This window comes from Mercenaria mercenaria, chromosome 10 (genome assembly GCF_021730395.1).
Source record: "Mercenaria mercenaria strain notata chromosome 10, MADL_Memer_1, whole genome shotgun sequence".
NCBI lineage: Eukaryota > Metazoa > Mollusca > Bivalvia > Venerida > Veneridae > Mercenaria > Mercenaria mercenaria.
This window is the reverse complement of record NC_069370.1, coordinates 14,232,055-14,248,818: the sequence shown is the minus strand read 5'-3', so window position 1 is coordinate 14,248,818 and position 16,764 is coordinate 14,232,055.

Sequence of the window (16,764 nt, the reverse complement as noted above, 5' to 3'; positions counted from 1 at the left end):
GAACGTTTCAGTATTGCCACCGGTCAGTTACCTTAAAAATCTATATTTTCAACAGCCCACAAAAGGATTTTAGTAGTAGCAATAATAATAATTTAAAATATAGAGAAGTAATGCTTTATTGCCAATCTTGTTGTTGATATCAAGCGCTTCTTGCTTTAATATAAGCCTAATTCTAATTAAGAGAGCACTTACATAACAGGTCACCTTTTCAATCCCTTTTGTCTGAGAACAAATCATGTTGTAATAAGAGAATAACAGATATGTTAAGAGATCACCTGTTGCCGGCTGTACTGTTTAACTTAATTGTTATATCTGGGTCCATGTGGGATACTGTTTAACTATTCAAGCTATGTTGTGTTATCTTAAATCCATTCAGTTATATTATCAATTAATTATATGATATCGTTAAATCATTTATGGATATCATAAACTTATTATATGGTATTACCAATTTACATAATGATATCTTTAATTATTTCGATATTATAGAAAATAATTTCCGGATATTTTTTATAGACAAGTATTATTGTCTTATAGTACAATGAATTCATTCTGATGATATATAGTGTTTTAAGTTCTGTTTTACGGTATAGCTAAAAGCTTCTTTTTTTCACAACATGAATTTGAGATATCAATAAAAGGAATAATGGAGATCATGAATTATATCGATATTTGATGCCACTAAATAGATTGAATTTTACCCTTTTAATGAACTACTGACCTTTTAAAACCAGAAAATAATTTCAGATATCTTAGGACGTAGGAAATCATTATATTGGATATCAAAATGTCGTATTTACTGACATCTTAACTCAGTTAATGATATATTTAAATCAGTCTATTACATTTAATGATATTTAATGATATTTTAAAATATAATTACTGATATAATTAGATACAATCAATATTTATGATATCAGAAAAAAACGTTCAATGATATCTTAAGTACAATTAATGATATCATTAAATATTCTTTAATTTAAGATATCACTTATACGAGTAGGTGATAGTAGTAGAAGTACCTGCTTATACGTGCTAAACTGGACACAGAAACAGAAACAACATTGACATTGTTGTTTTTTTTTTTACTTATTTTTTTTGTTTTTTTTTTAAGTTTGACATTTTTGTAAGTTTGACTTTCTAGAATACTTCCAATTACACTTTGTTTCTCTTTTTCCAAAAAGCTTATTATTTTCCCAAAATCCATGAAAAATATCTAAATTATGAAATAAAAATAGTATACCTTTCTGCTTCTGAATTTCCAGAACATCTATATATCCTATTATAATTCCATGATTAAGTGATTTTAGTTTAAAAAATGATTTATCACGAACTAGTACACATAGTGTCCAACAGAATAATACAAATGGGGCTTACCGTAATATAGGTACCATATTAAGGATATGTCATGCTTAACTTCCCCTTTTATTACAACTGATTCTTATGATAACGAAATTCAAAATTTTGAATGCGGCGTTCTTATGGGAAGCCAAGTATGTCATAAATTGCATAAAACCGTATCATAACTGTATTTGATCACGAAACTAATTCAAAATGTGAATTCTTTGTTTGTGTGTTTGTTGTGGGATGGGAATGAGAAAGAGGGGCTCGGGGAGAAAGAGAAGGGGATGGGGCAGTGGAAATTATGTTAACTGAAGTGCTTTAAATTTTGCAATATACTTTGTAAATCACGAATTTCCCAAACTTGAATTCTTTTTTCTTGCCGACTTTTATTTTAGAAATAATATCTCATTTTGTGATTTGTCGAATAAAATCATTGTTTTGAGTTCAGATGTCATTCTTAAATATTGCCCTTGAATGTTTAAGTACGATTAAAGTGTTCGTTTTTATCAATAAATTTAAATATCAGTCGTAAAAATACAAAAGCTAGCAGGATGTAATATTTTGTGTACAGCTGCGTCATATTATATGTGTGTTTCCATTTTTTTTTCTTTTTCTTTTTTGTTTATTATTTGTGTGTGTTTTTGTAGTTGTTTCTTTTTCGTGCCTTTTCTTTTTTAAGTTCTTTGTTGTTGTTGCTTTTATTTCCAGTTTTTGTTGGCGAAACAAGACCCTATGTGTCCCTCCGGTTGTCAAGGTATAGGACTAGATTATATAAACGGGAAGAAAGCGTGCAGGCGGCCGGGTAGCTAAGTCGGTAGGGCATAAAACCTGAATCTGTTTGATTTATTGAGTACCCATTGAATTTGGAGGACGAATTTAAAAATGGTGGGGAAATATGTCAAGGTATAGGAAGTTGAATATAAAAACTGGGAAAAATGTGTAGGCGGTTGGGTAGCTTACTGCGGGTTAGAGTACCCGTCTGGCTGCACATTTGCCTAATGGGGGACCGTGTCGGTGAGGGACAAATGCTTTTAGGTCAGCGATCTTAACCATTCAGCCGCGGAAGCCCTTATAGCTGTGTTTGATATCATTATTCAGCTTCTGCCATGTAGATTATTTTAACCTAGATTTTTTGATGATATACCTATATCAGCATTTGTCCGTTAATAGACTCTAAGTGGTCTACAAAAACATCTACCGTTACAATTTATCATTATTATACGAATTCCAACTAAATTATACACACATATAATATGAAACTCGTTTTTTTTCCTTTCAGTTGTGAATAACAAGTTGAAATTCTTTTTAACGATCATCTTTGCTGTACAAATTATTTATTTAATACGATGTTTAAGTCTTTCTGTTTGCTAAATTTTATAATACGTTATAGTGGCCTATATTCTGGTGAAAAATAGTTTAGTTCTCATCTGTCTCAAGCCTTTAGGGTCATACATATTAATAATTGTAGTAAAAGACTGTAAGTGTTAGTTAAGTTTGGTTTGTAAACTATGCACAGTAAAGACTGCAAGTATTATTTAATTTTAGTTTGTAAACTATGCATCTCATCTTTCTAAATACTATGCGTATAATGTCTACGTTTGTAATATTTATCTTTTTTTATTGTTTACACAATCTGAATACCCTTCGTAATGTTGTATCCGGTTGCATTTACAGTTAAACCCTACAATGCTGTTTTATTTACCTTTTTTACATAGCGATTATATGATTTGGATGCATGGGGAGGAGTGGGGGGTGGGGGCGGGGAGGGGGATGAAGTTGGTGGGGGCAAATAACTTTGACATGCGTTTACCATACTTGGTTAAGGAGTTATTGCTCTTTTGCATTTTTTACAAAAATGCGCAATTCTTCTTAAATGCTTGCTCGGATAACGCCCTTTACAATTTTCATTGATCTTGCACAATCTTACAGAAAGTCAACTCGCGCATTTTATCTGAAATTTTACAAAATGTGTAGTTTTACTTCCGGGATAAGTCTTTGAAGTTTGCTTGAAGATGACTTTGAATGGGCTTGAGTTATTGAGCAGGCAGTTTGGGTTGAAATTGATCATAAATACTTTAAACACTTACTGAATTAGGTCCGCTTTTCGCAAAGTTACATTCTTCTTACACATTTTGAATTGGATAGCATTTTATTAAGCGTGTTATAAGATGTAATATTGTTAGATGGGAATGAGATAAAAAGGTGTGTACAAAAAACGGTAATCCGTCTGGAATACTTCATCAGTTTATCTCCTCTGTTAAACTAATGTTTGTTCACATACTAGATTTGAAGCTAGAGATTGAATTTATGTTATTACGACAGATGTTTAAGTAATATGTTTTCTCTCACGCCGCCAGACGCTTGTGCCAAGAATATATTTCAGGAACATGCATTCGTTTACTGGTAGCATTTGCACTATGTCATAGATAATAAAACGCTATATTTTACTCCACCCTACCCCGCCCATTATAAACCTATCCCAATTGTTTTGAATAAATATGCCGGATACGGCGACCCATAGTTTTATTTGATTTCATCACAAGTAACGGTGTGCTGAATGATAAACATATATAATTACTGAGTTTTTATGTGATAATGTCGTTACATTGTATTAATAATTGTCCATTTACGTTTTCTATTGATGACCTCGTGTCAGAATGACAATATTATTTTTTTTTAAAAATCAAAAGAAAAAAAGTTAAATGAAGGGTTATTTTCGTCTGTAATTGTTAGAATAGTAATTGCTCGCTATCAAGATAAAAAAACAGTTACCGTCAAAGGGTCTTTTCCTAACGATTTGTAACGGTTGAAAAGAGAGGACGAAATATCTTCATTTTCTATGGTGGCTGACTTGTGCCATACCGTTATATTCGGGGGCGACATTCGGCGGGGCACCATAACGACGTGCGACAGAACGAATTAACTAATTGGCACAAATCAACCACCATAATTTTCAGCTTTATTCACGAAAATATGTCACATAAGTAGAACTCAACCGAAAAGACTACCTCACTTACCTGTATATAGACATGCACATTTATGCACGCACATAAAACGCTCGCGCGTGATATCCTCGTGTGTAAAAGGATCTTTTATTTTTCTTCATATTTGTTTTTCAGTGAGTCAATGAGATATAACAATGCAAGATATCTAAACATTAAAACGAATACAATGTGGATACATACCGTTAAAAGAACATGAAATACAGTGAAACCTCTTTAATCCTAACCCCTCAAATCCGGAAACCTCTCTAAACCGAACAAATTGTTTGGTCCTGATATACTTATTTATTATAAACCTATATCAATTCTGTCAAAAATACAGTATGCATTTCACAAGGAAATGCGAACAGGCTGAAAAAAATCCCGTATTGTATGTTGCTGGAGTACTGTCATAAATATGCATGAGTTGACACAGTTTTATAAATAGCGCACACAAAAACATCATTCATTTCATTTTAACATCAGCAAACATTTAAGATTTCGTTCGATTACAAATAAAAAAAAAAACGGTAGAGATATATAATAAAAGGGTCATTACAACAATAGCTAGATCTGGGATTTTGTATTCGGCTCTCGTGGATTTTGCACGGACGGGTCACACACGGCGCATGCGCGCATCATGAGACCAAACCTGGCAAAATCAACTCGAGCTGAATACAGAATCTCAGATCGAGCTACTGTTATAATAACCTTATTATATTCTCTTTTGTAATCTGAAACCTTCCTTCTCCGGAAAGTACGGTGTTCCGTTAGGGCCAGCGCCTCGTCCCTATGAATGCGATGAGCGCAAGTACGACGGTAAGTTGGCGTAGCGCGACAGTACGATTGTGATAACACGGTTTGATGCATGTTGGTTCCTAAGAGAAACCAATTTTTCTATTTATTATATTTTTAATAACAATGACCTTGGTGACCTTGACCTGACCCCAATCAAATGAATTCCCCCAAGGGGGTTGGTATAAACACAATACCCCTTACGGTTCAAATGTTAATTAAAAAGATAAGAATTGTAGATTACATCTATTTTTAGAAATAATGACATTGACCTTTGAGGTAGGGGTCCGGGTTTTGCGCATGGCACGTCGTCTGAGTATGGGAAACATCTGTGCCAAGTAATATTAAAATCCCTTGACGAATGACAGAGTTATGGACCGGACACGAAACTGCAAAAAAAAGCCCAGTTTATCTTTTACCTGTGTGACCTTGACCTACGAGATTGGGATCCGGGTTTGCGCATGACACCTCGTCTGATTATGGGGAACATTTGTGCCAAGTAGTATCAAAATCCGTTGATAAATGACAGAGTTATGGACCGGACACGAAATGGAGGGCGGGCGGAATGACGGATACAATAACAATAACGAAATATATAACAATAATGACTTTTACCATAAGAATGTCGAACATACAATAAAAACAACGACATATACAATAGTAATGGTCAGACTTAGAATATGAAAGACACGACATTGAATAACAATATCAGAGATACAATCACAATAACGAAATATAGAATAACAAGAATGACTTTTACCATAAGAATATCGAACATACAATAAGAATAACGACATATACAATAATAATGGTAAGACTTAGAATATGAATGCCACGACACTGAATAACAATATCAAAGATACAATAACGAAATAAAGAATAACAATAATGATTTTTACAGTAAGAATAACGACATAATTTATACTATAACAATAGCAAACTTTAGATATGAATGACACGACATTGAATAACAATTACAAACATACAATAACTAGAAAATGCTTTTGTAAAAAAGCGCATGTCTCCCCCAATGCAAAGTCCTATAGGCAAGAAGTCAATAGGGGTCAGGAGCGAAAGTCAAAGAGACACTGATGGTTGGCTGCAATAGGGATCATCTACTTGGCATGTCCAGTCATCCCGCTAAATTTCAACACTCGTGGCCTAGTGGTTCTCAAGTCACTGTTCAGGCTCCTGTGACCCTGACCTTTGATCAAGTGACCTCAAAATAAATAGGGGTCATGTACTCTGCATGTCCAATCATCCTATTAAGTTTCAACATTGTAGGTCAAGTGGTTCTCAAGTTATTTCCAAAAAATGATTTTACATGAACAGGCCACTGTGACCTTGACCTTTAATAGACTGACCCCAAAATCAATAGGGGTCATCTACTCTGCATGTTCAATCATCCTATGAAGTTTCAACATTCTGGGTCAAGTGGTTCTCAAGTTATTGATCGGAACTGGTTATCAATGTTCAGGCCCCTGTGACCTTGACCTTTAACGGAGTGACCCCAAAAACAATAAGGGTCATTTACTCTGCATGAACAATCATCCTATGAAGTTTCAACATTCTGGGTCGAGAGGTTCTCAAGTTATTGATTGGAAATGGTTTTCCATGTTCAGGCCCCTGTGGCCTTGACCTTAAACAGAGTGACCCTAAAATCGTTAGGGTTCATCTACTCTGCATGACAAATCATCCTACGAAGTTTCATCATTCTGGGTCAAGTGGTTCTCAAGTTACTGACCGGAAATGGTTTTCAATGTGCGGGTACCTGTGACCTTGACCTTTCACAGAGTGACCCCAAAATCGTTAGGCGTCATCTACTCTGCATGACCAATCATCCTATTAAGTTTCAACATTCTGGGTCAAGTGGTTCTCAAGTTACTGACCGGAAATGGTTTTCAATGTTCAGGCCCCTGTGACCTTGACCTTTAATGGAGTGACCCCAAAATCGATAGGGGTCATCTACTTTGCATGTACAATCATCCTACGAAGTTTCAACATTCTGGGTCAAGTGGTTCTCTAGTTATTGGTCAGAAATGGTTTTCAATGTTCAGGCCCCTGTGACCTTGACCTTTGACGGAGTGATCCCATAATCAATAAGGGTCATCTACTCTTTATGACCAATCATCCTATGAAGTTTCAACATTCTGGGTCAGGTGGTTCTCTAGTTATTGATTGGAAATGGTTTTCAATGTTCAGGCCCCTGTGACCTTGACCTTTGATGGAGTGACCCCAAAATCGATAGGGGTCATCTACTTTGCATGTACAATCATCCTATGAAGTTTCAACATTCTGGGTCAAGTGGTTCTCTAGTTATTGATCAGAAATGGTTTTCAATGTTCAGGCCCCTGTGACCTTGACCTTTGACGGAGTGATCCCATAATCAATAAGGGTCATATACTCTTTATGACCAATCATCCTATCAAGTTTCAACATTCTGGGTCAGGTGGTTCTCTAGTTATTGATTGGAAATGGTTTTCAATGTTCAGGCCCCTGTGACCTTGACCTTGGACGGAGTGACCCCAAAATCAATAGGGGTCATCTACTCTTCATGACCAATCATCCTATGAAGTTTCAACATTCTGGGTCAAGTGGTTCTCTAGTTATTGATCGGAAATGGTTTTCAATGTTCAGGCCCCTGTGATCTTGACCTTTGACGGAGTGACCCCAAAATCAATAAGGGTCATCTACTCTTCATGACCAATCATCCTATGAAGTTTCAACATCCTGGGTCAAGTGGTTCTCTAGTTATTGATCGGAAATGGTTTTCAATGTTCAGGCCCCTGTGACCTTGACCTTTGACGGGGTGACCCTAAAATCAATACGGGTCATCTACTCTTCATGACCAATCATCCTATGAAGTTTCAACATTCTGGGTCAAGTGGTTCTCTAGTTATTGATCGGAAATGGTTTTCAATGTTCAGGCCCCTGTGACCTTGACCTTTGATGGAGTGACCCCAAAAACAATAGGGGTCGTCTACTCCAGCAGCCCTACAACCCTTTGAAGTTTGAAGGTTCTAGGTCAAATGGTTCTCCAGTTATTGCTTGGAAATGAAGTGTGACGTACGAACGGACGGACGGACGGACAGACGGACGGACAGGGCAAAAACAATATGTCTCCTGGGGGAGACATAATAACAACATACATATATAATTTAGCAACCTTTGACATACCATATCAAACAAGATTATTAGTAAGGAAATCCAAAGCACGCCCCTCCGTCTGACGGCATGCAGACTAAGTGAATTATTTTGCGCATGCTTTACAGGAAGGCGCCAGTACGATGGTGAAGCGCATACGATGATGGTGGCACTACGATGGTGAAGAGTGACAGTGTGATGGCGAAGCGCGACACTACGATGGTGAAGAGCGACAGTATGACGGACTGTAACCATCGTATTGTCGCGCTTCGCCATCGCACTGTCGTAATATTGTCATCGTACTGTCATGCTTCGCCATCACCCGTTTCGTCATCATATCGCCGTACCTTCGCGCTTCGCGTTCACAGGAAGCAGGCGCTGGCCCTAACGGAACACCCTAGAAAACCAAACAAACTTTGGAGAGTTTTATATCAGATTACATTGTAAAAAGGAAAGTGGTTTCCGTTACATGCAGGATCAATTTACATTTTGTACCTTTCGCTCGTAAATACCGGGGACCATATCTATAAAGCTTAACTTGTCGCGTTTTTTTCCTTTTCAAAACCATTATATCCATTTCAAAACATTTTCTGAATCTTAAAAGATTCCATCTTATTGTTCAATGAAGCTAAATAATTCATAAGAATGTTTTAAAAGAGATCTATCACAATTAAAGGAACTTTCATGACTTTTTTATCTTTAGTGTATTCTGTTAGGGATTTAGACCAGTTACAAAGAGGAAGATCCCTATTAGAAATGTGAAATTTTGTAATTACATTCATTTGGTGGAAGTATTCAAAAAGTGGACTATTTCGTTTGATTTCAATATAATTTCTAGTTTAACATTAGCATTTGATAGATATTAAAAGATCTGAATAACTGAACCAAAATGTAAGTTTTGAAATAGTTGTATCTTCCTAACTCATAGATTTCCAATCCATCCTGGTTGCGCAACCAACATAGATAAAGGGAGATAATAGTAAGTTTCTAAATAATAAATATTTGTCAGTGTTAATCTTTCACATTTGATCTATTATTTTATTCAAAAGGCGCTTCAGAATCGAAATGAAATAACAAAAAGGTGCTGCACAAACACTGTATCGATTATTAGGCGCGCAGAATAACCCAAAAGAGGTCTTCTTTAATTCCGCGGGGACGTGTTACTTTCCGTGCTTTACATGACACGCGGTTAAGCGTTGACGTCACGGCGACATACTATTTGTGCTCTCCTATTTCATCTACTTATTAACATAAAATACATAATTGAGTCGCACCATGAGAAAACCAACATAGTGCATTTGCGACCAGCAAGCCTCCAGACCAGCCTGCGTATCCGCGCAGTCTGGTCAGGATCCATGCTGTTCGCTAATTGCAATAGGCTTTGAAAGCGAACAACATGGATCCTGACCAGACTGTGCGGATGCGGTCTGGATCCATGCTGGTCGCAAATGCACAATGCTGGTTTTCTCATGGTGTGGCTCATATATATCAGAGAAATCCTACCAATACGACGATGTTATACGGCTGGTGTAGAATTCGCTTGGGCTACGCCCTCGTGAAATTGAGGGTATTCCACGGGCGCGTTGCCTCTTCGTTTCGTTTCGATATGTTTAATATATTTCTGCTATATATTATTTCTTAAATTCTTTTATAATGCGATAACGATTCAATCATATTGATAAAGATCTTATTCTACATATGGGTGTAACATATTCACTAAATTCAGTTACATGTTTGAACTTAATGTAGGCTACTTCAATATACTTGTGATTCTTCTCTATATTGCACCGGGTGCCCTTCTCCATTTTACCAAGTCTAAAAAATGTATTAAATGATTAAAATGGTTCGTCTTTCAGCAGTATCACGACACATAATACAACAGTCTTGTATTCATCTGTTTCAGTAGAAAATGATTTATAAACAAGAAAACAGAAAATGCGCCCGCTTTCAAAAAAAAAAAAAACACTTAATGTATCATCATTATCATTACAACTGCACAACAAGTTAGATCGAAGAAACGAATATGGTTAAGATATTGTCAAAAAATGTTAAGATGCCTCGAGAGAAGAGGTCAGTAAACAGGTCATTTCTAATCCTTTTTTGAGAAAACTATGTTTCTATTAATCAGGGATTTTAAGAGTAATATGAAACTATTCAACATAACACGAATTGTAGCTCACAAAAGCTAGAGAAGTGTATCCGAGGTGAGGTCATAATAAGAGATCAAATACTTAGGAATCGCATTTCCTGATGAAATCTTCAAATATATTAACACACGGATAATCACTCATTGTTACCCGACAACACGTCACCTGCAGCGACAGTGCTTATATCTCAAGTTGCGTGTCCAGACTATACGTCAGTTAAGAAGTTTTGAAAATACGTGACATTGCTATCCGCCAGTAACAAACTTATGACATAACTCCATTCGCACTCAGGGCCCGGTCACGTGGGGATCTCATTCTTCCATGTTATTTTCTATGTTGGGTAACTTAAAAACATCAACTTTTCATGGTAGATTCAATATTAGGGAAAGACGGTCGCGAGCCTAGTGGCCTCTTCCTATGTTTGCTAATGGATCGTTCGATCCTCTACATTGGTTCATTGATACTTAGCACATCAAACAAGAGCTGTCCGTAAGACAGCCAAGCTCGACTATTCGAAATATTGTCCCAGAAGCAGGAAAATATTACCCAAAAAGGTTAAATATCAAAAGAGTTTTAAGTTCAAAAGGGGGCATAATTTGACCAAAATGCATATCAGTTATGGGACTTGCTGCTATCAACTAGTTTTATAACCCCGAAGGCACATGTGAAGTTTCAATTCAATATCTGCATTAGTTTTGGAGATAGACACTCGCATGTAAAGCTTTAACCAAAAGGGGGCACAATTTGCCCAAAATACATGCCAGAGTTATGGGACTTGACCCAGTGAGGTTGGTAATTGATCTAGAAAAAGAAAAAATAAGTTTCAAATCTATATGCCTTTTAGTAATAGCTGTATGTACTTGCACGCAAAACTTTAACCAGAATTTGCTAAGTCCAAAAGGGGGCATAATTTGGCCAAAATGAAGGTCAGAGTTATGGGACTTGCTGCTATCAACTAGTTTTATAACCCCGAAGACACATGTGAAGTTTCAAATCAATATCTTCATTAGTTTTGGAGATAGTAACTTGCATGTAAAACTTTAACCAAAATTTTCTAAGTCCAAAAGGGGGCATAATTTGCTCAAAATACATGCCAGAGTTATGGGACTTGACCCAGTGAGGTTGGTAATTGATCTAGAAAAAGAAAAAATAAGTTTCAAATCTATATGCCTTTTAAAAATAGCTGTATGTACTTGCACGCAAAACTTTAACCAGAATTTGCAAAGTCCAAAAGGGGGCATAATTTGGCCAAAATGAAGGTCAGAGTTATAGGACTTGCTGCTATCAACTAGTTTTGTAACCCCGAAAACACATGTGAAGTTTCAAATCAATATCTGCATTAGTTTTGGAGATAGTAACTTGCATGTAAAACTTTAACCAAAATTTTCTAAGTCCAAAAGAGGGCATAATTTGCTCAAAATACATGTCAGAGTTATGGGACTTGACCCAGAGAGGTTGGTAATTGACCTAGAAAAAGAAAAAATAAGTTTCAAAGCTATATGTCTTTAATTGATGGCTGTATGTACTTGCATGCAAAAACTTAACCAAGGTGTGACGCCGACGCTGACGCCGACGCCAGGGTGAGTAGAATAGCTAGACTATTCTTTGAATAGTCGAGCTAAAAAGGCCTCATTGTAACCTTAGTGGAAGATCATGCTGAAATATTAGTGCCTTAAACATTCGTGGCAACCTGACATGACGATCAAATACCTCAAGGCTTGACGAACTCTTATCAATAAGTGCTACATACAGCAGCTACTGCAGACATTTCATGGAATTATCCAATTAAAGAAATCTTATATTAAAAGAAAGGACGGCAGTCCAACACTCCGCATGGAAATTACAGCACGTGAAAACGTATAAACGTGCACACTGATTGAGAACATGTATGGGTGCAATAGAAAATTCACAGAAGTGCCAAAAGGACACAGAAAGGCACCGCATTAGCAAGACTAGATGCAAAACTCACCACCGGGTATTTAAGCTCCTCCGTTATTATCATTTAAGTGGTACTCGACATATCAACAATCATTAGGTTTCATATAAAGAAGCGTTCTCATTTTTTTTTTATATTTCTCTGCTTTAACTCCGACGCAACATTTACCATATTCTTTTAGAGTACTTTTCTTTCGTATTCATCCGCGATCAACAAACTTCAAGTATCAGTGTTTTATTTTATCTGTTGATTATTTCAGCTTTCCTGGTGGAGACATGTTGAATGTTTCATTGAACAGAGTAACGTAATCCGAGTTGAGCCAATTAAAATTTTATCAACATGTGTCTCATGAAATTCGTGCTACTCGACCATAAAAGCATTGTAAAATATCAGATTTTTATGCATATTGTGTGTCCATTCAGTAGGTTCTTTCTGTAATTCAATGCAAATAGTTTTAAATAGTTAGCAGTGTGTCTATGAAACGAAAACGGACACCCGGTGCAAAATAGTTAACTGATAAAATCTGTTGGGTAAATCTTTACATAGTCACTTAGTTACTTTTCAACATGAATGAATCCATGCTCAGTTCGTGTGCAAATTGTGCAATACGCCTGTCATTTAAGAAATAATTATGCTGGTGTCTTTAAAGACAAGGTCATCTCCTGACAATCCTATACAGAGCACATGCACCTCTATTGTTATCTAAACTAGTACAAGGTCGAACATGATAGAAAGGAGGCATGTATAACTGTAGAAAGAAGAATTCATGTATCAAATAGTACAAGTTGTATAAATAACCACCGTCTTTCAAAAAGTGACCTTGAAAAAACAGTTTTCATAACGCCATATAGACAATAAAAAAATTTAAATATTAAAATTCGACTGAGCACAGTTTGAAATTGTATATCATAAACAATAACAAATCATGCACACTGTTGAATTATTGTTATACATTCGGCGTAGCAAACAATAATTTGTTTGAAATACAAAGATGTTTTTTTTGTGTTATAAAATTATTACACGCAAAAGTGGCATATGCAAAAGATTCATGTCTTTTTAATCTTTTATTAATATATTAGTGTGCATATTGTCCTCAACAGTGACCTACAAGGAAAGAGATTTTGTTATTGAGTTTCGTATTTATTTGTATCTTTAACCATTACCCTGCTAAATTTCTACAAGGCAGTCTGAAAGTGACAGCTATATCTCCGTCTCTGTTATAGATAGTGAAAGGGTTGATGGTATTGGGTGGAACCATTAAACATTCGAGTTGTGACCTTGACCTTAAGCTGGCAGGGGTGGTTTTTAAATTCTGCGTATTGTCTTGATAAGGGGAATATTATAGCCAAGTCATATTAAAATACTTCAAGGGGTTTAGGAGATACGGAGCAGACTGGAAGGCTCAAACCTTTGACCTTGTGTTGTGACCTTAACCTTGAGCCAACAAGGCTGACTCATGAGTTCTGCATATCTTGTTGAGGCAAAGAGTTATAAAAATAAATTTAATACTTCTTTGGTTGAGGTGATCAATTGACCAAAGTTTCATGAAAATCCTTGAAGGGGTTTAGGAGGTACAGAGCGGACACAAAATGAAAGGCTCAAACATTTGACCCCGAGTTGTGACCTTGGCCTTAATCCAACATGGCTGATTCATGAGTTCTGCACATCGTCTTGACGAGGAGAAGATTTGACACAAGTTTCTTGAAATTCCTTCCCGTTTCATGAAAATCCTTCAAGGGGTTTAGGAGATATAGAGCAGACACAAAACTGAAGGCTCAAACCTTTGACCTAGAGTTGTGACCTTGACATTGAGCCGACACAGTTGACTCCCAAGTTCTGCATATCATTGTGATATGGTAATCATTTGACCCAAGTTTCATGATTATCCTTCAAGGGGTTTAGGAGATAGAGCGGACATGAAATGAAAGGCTCAAACCTTTGACCTTGCGTTGGACCTTGACCTTGAGCCGACATGACTGACTCATAAGTTCTGCACATCGTGGTGATAAGGTGATCATTTGACCAAAGTTTCTTCAAGGGGTTTAGGAGAAACAGAGCGGACACGAAATGGAAGGCTCAAACCTTTGACCTCGAGTTGTGACCTTCAGTTATGCACTGGACAAGAACACTAATAAAGGGAGACAACTCAAAAATGAAAGATAAAGATTCAGTTCTTGCACACTACATATCATCACATCATGCTGATCATTGGTGATAATTTTTCTTTGAAATCAGTCCATAAATGATAACAAATTTACACACCAGACAGGATCTCCAATATGACCATAAATAAAGGGAGATAACTCAAAAAAGTAGAGGAACTGATATAAGTTTCTTGCATGCAACACATCATCATGTCATACTAATTATTGGTGGAACATTATTTTGAAATCCATCCATGAACATCAAAGTTACAGAATGGACATGAAATCAGGATGGACATTCAATAAAGGGAGATAATCCAATTAGTTAGATGGGTAGATTAATGGTTCTTGCATGCGACATATCTCCAATGTCATACTGATTATTTCTGCTAAGTCTTTTTGAAATCCATCCACGAATGTTCAAGTTATAGACCTGACATGAATTCCAGACAAACGGACAGATGCTGCAGTCACTATAATCACTCCAGGAACACCTGTGCAAAATTATTTTGAATTCAGGCCAGGTATTCAAATCTGAAGATTTTTAAAATTTTCCAAACATCCATACATAGAAAACTAGCCGAGTTCCTAGGCAGCCATGTTTCATAATGAAACAGAATGTTCTGAAGGAATTTGATAGTGAGTGACTCAAGGAAAATTACCATCAAATTATTTTGAAATCAGAGCAGCGGTTTAAGAAAAGCTTTCTAAAGGTATTTATACAGCAATATAGAAACCACTAGCTCTGCCATACCACAGCCATGTATTACTAAATGAACTCTGTAGGGACCTGGTACAAGATCACTTAAGGAACAGTGCTGTGAAATTATTTTACAAATGGGCCAGCGGTTTGAGGAGATTTTCAAGCCAGTTAGGGAATACAAGCCCTGCCCCCTGAAGGCAATGCTTTTATATGAAGATGAACTATTTCAAGGAATATTGTAGAGGGTCATCCAAGGAACATTGCTGTCATTTTGGAAAACTTTAAGAGAAGATTTTCAAAATATTCTGTATAACCATACATAGAAAACTAGCCCTAATCTATAGTGGCCATGTTTATTTTACAAAACAGAATGATCTGAAGGATTTTTGTAGAGTGTCACTCATCGTCAAATTATTTTGAAATCTAGCCAGCCATTCAAGAGAAGAGTTTTTTCTGTATAGCCATAAGTGGAAAATAAGCACCATCCCATAGTGGCCATGTCTTTTAAATAAGAGGGCCAAGATGGCCCTAGATCACTCACTGGAGTTATACTGCTAGCTTGAACAGTCTGATGTGTCTTTGAAACTACACTCAAAACCCTTGTTAATCTATTCGATACACCACATTATTCGGTATAACGAGTTACACTCTTGGCTCCCGAATTTTCCAAGACCCCTCCAAAAATATTTTTTTAAATCGGCGCCTGTGGGCTTAGTTTATTTTGATCAGAACCCGTGATAATCTACCTGTGTATCTTAACACCTGGTGGCCATGTTTTTTGAAGAATCAGGATAATTTGAACAATCTTGGTAGAGGGTCACAGAAGGACCATATGTTTGACATTACAAAATCGAGTCAGAAGTTCCATACAAAATGATTCGAAAGTTTCCACTATACACATATAGGGAAAAGTGACCACACCCTCTGGCAGCTATTTTTTTGATGAAGTGGAATAATTTACATAATCTTTGTAGAAGGTTACACAGGGATCATTTGTGTATAATTATTTCATAATCGGGCCAGCAGATTCTGAGATTTTTCTTTTCAGCTGTTATTACAACCAGAATTCTGCATGAATGACCTAGATTTGAAGAAACATTCCTGTGATGCTTGGATGAAATGGGCATTTAGGAGGAGATGTGGTTAAAAAAAAAAAATTGTGGAAGTGGGACTGCCGACAGACATCCACTGATCCTAAAAGCTCACCACGAGCACTTAGTGCTCAGAAGAGCTAAAAATATTGACATCTGCTGTCATACTATTACAAAATGGAGATTATAAAAATATAATGTTTTCAGAGGAATACTACAACATATATTTATAGACGGGGCAGTGGCTACGATTACGGTACCGTAATCCAAGCCTCCAATTCTAGGATTACGGAAGTTCCATATTCCTAGACAACCCTATGAGGATAGGCTAAGAATACTGAAGTATTCAGAAGACATCAAATATATGTAAGGACAACCATAAATGATGTTTTAAAAAAATTTATTGTGTAATTTTGTTTTTTGTTTAGAGTATGTTATTATTTCATAATAATAATTTTGCATTTTTTTCTTTCATTTTT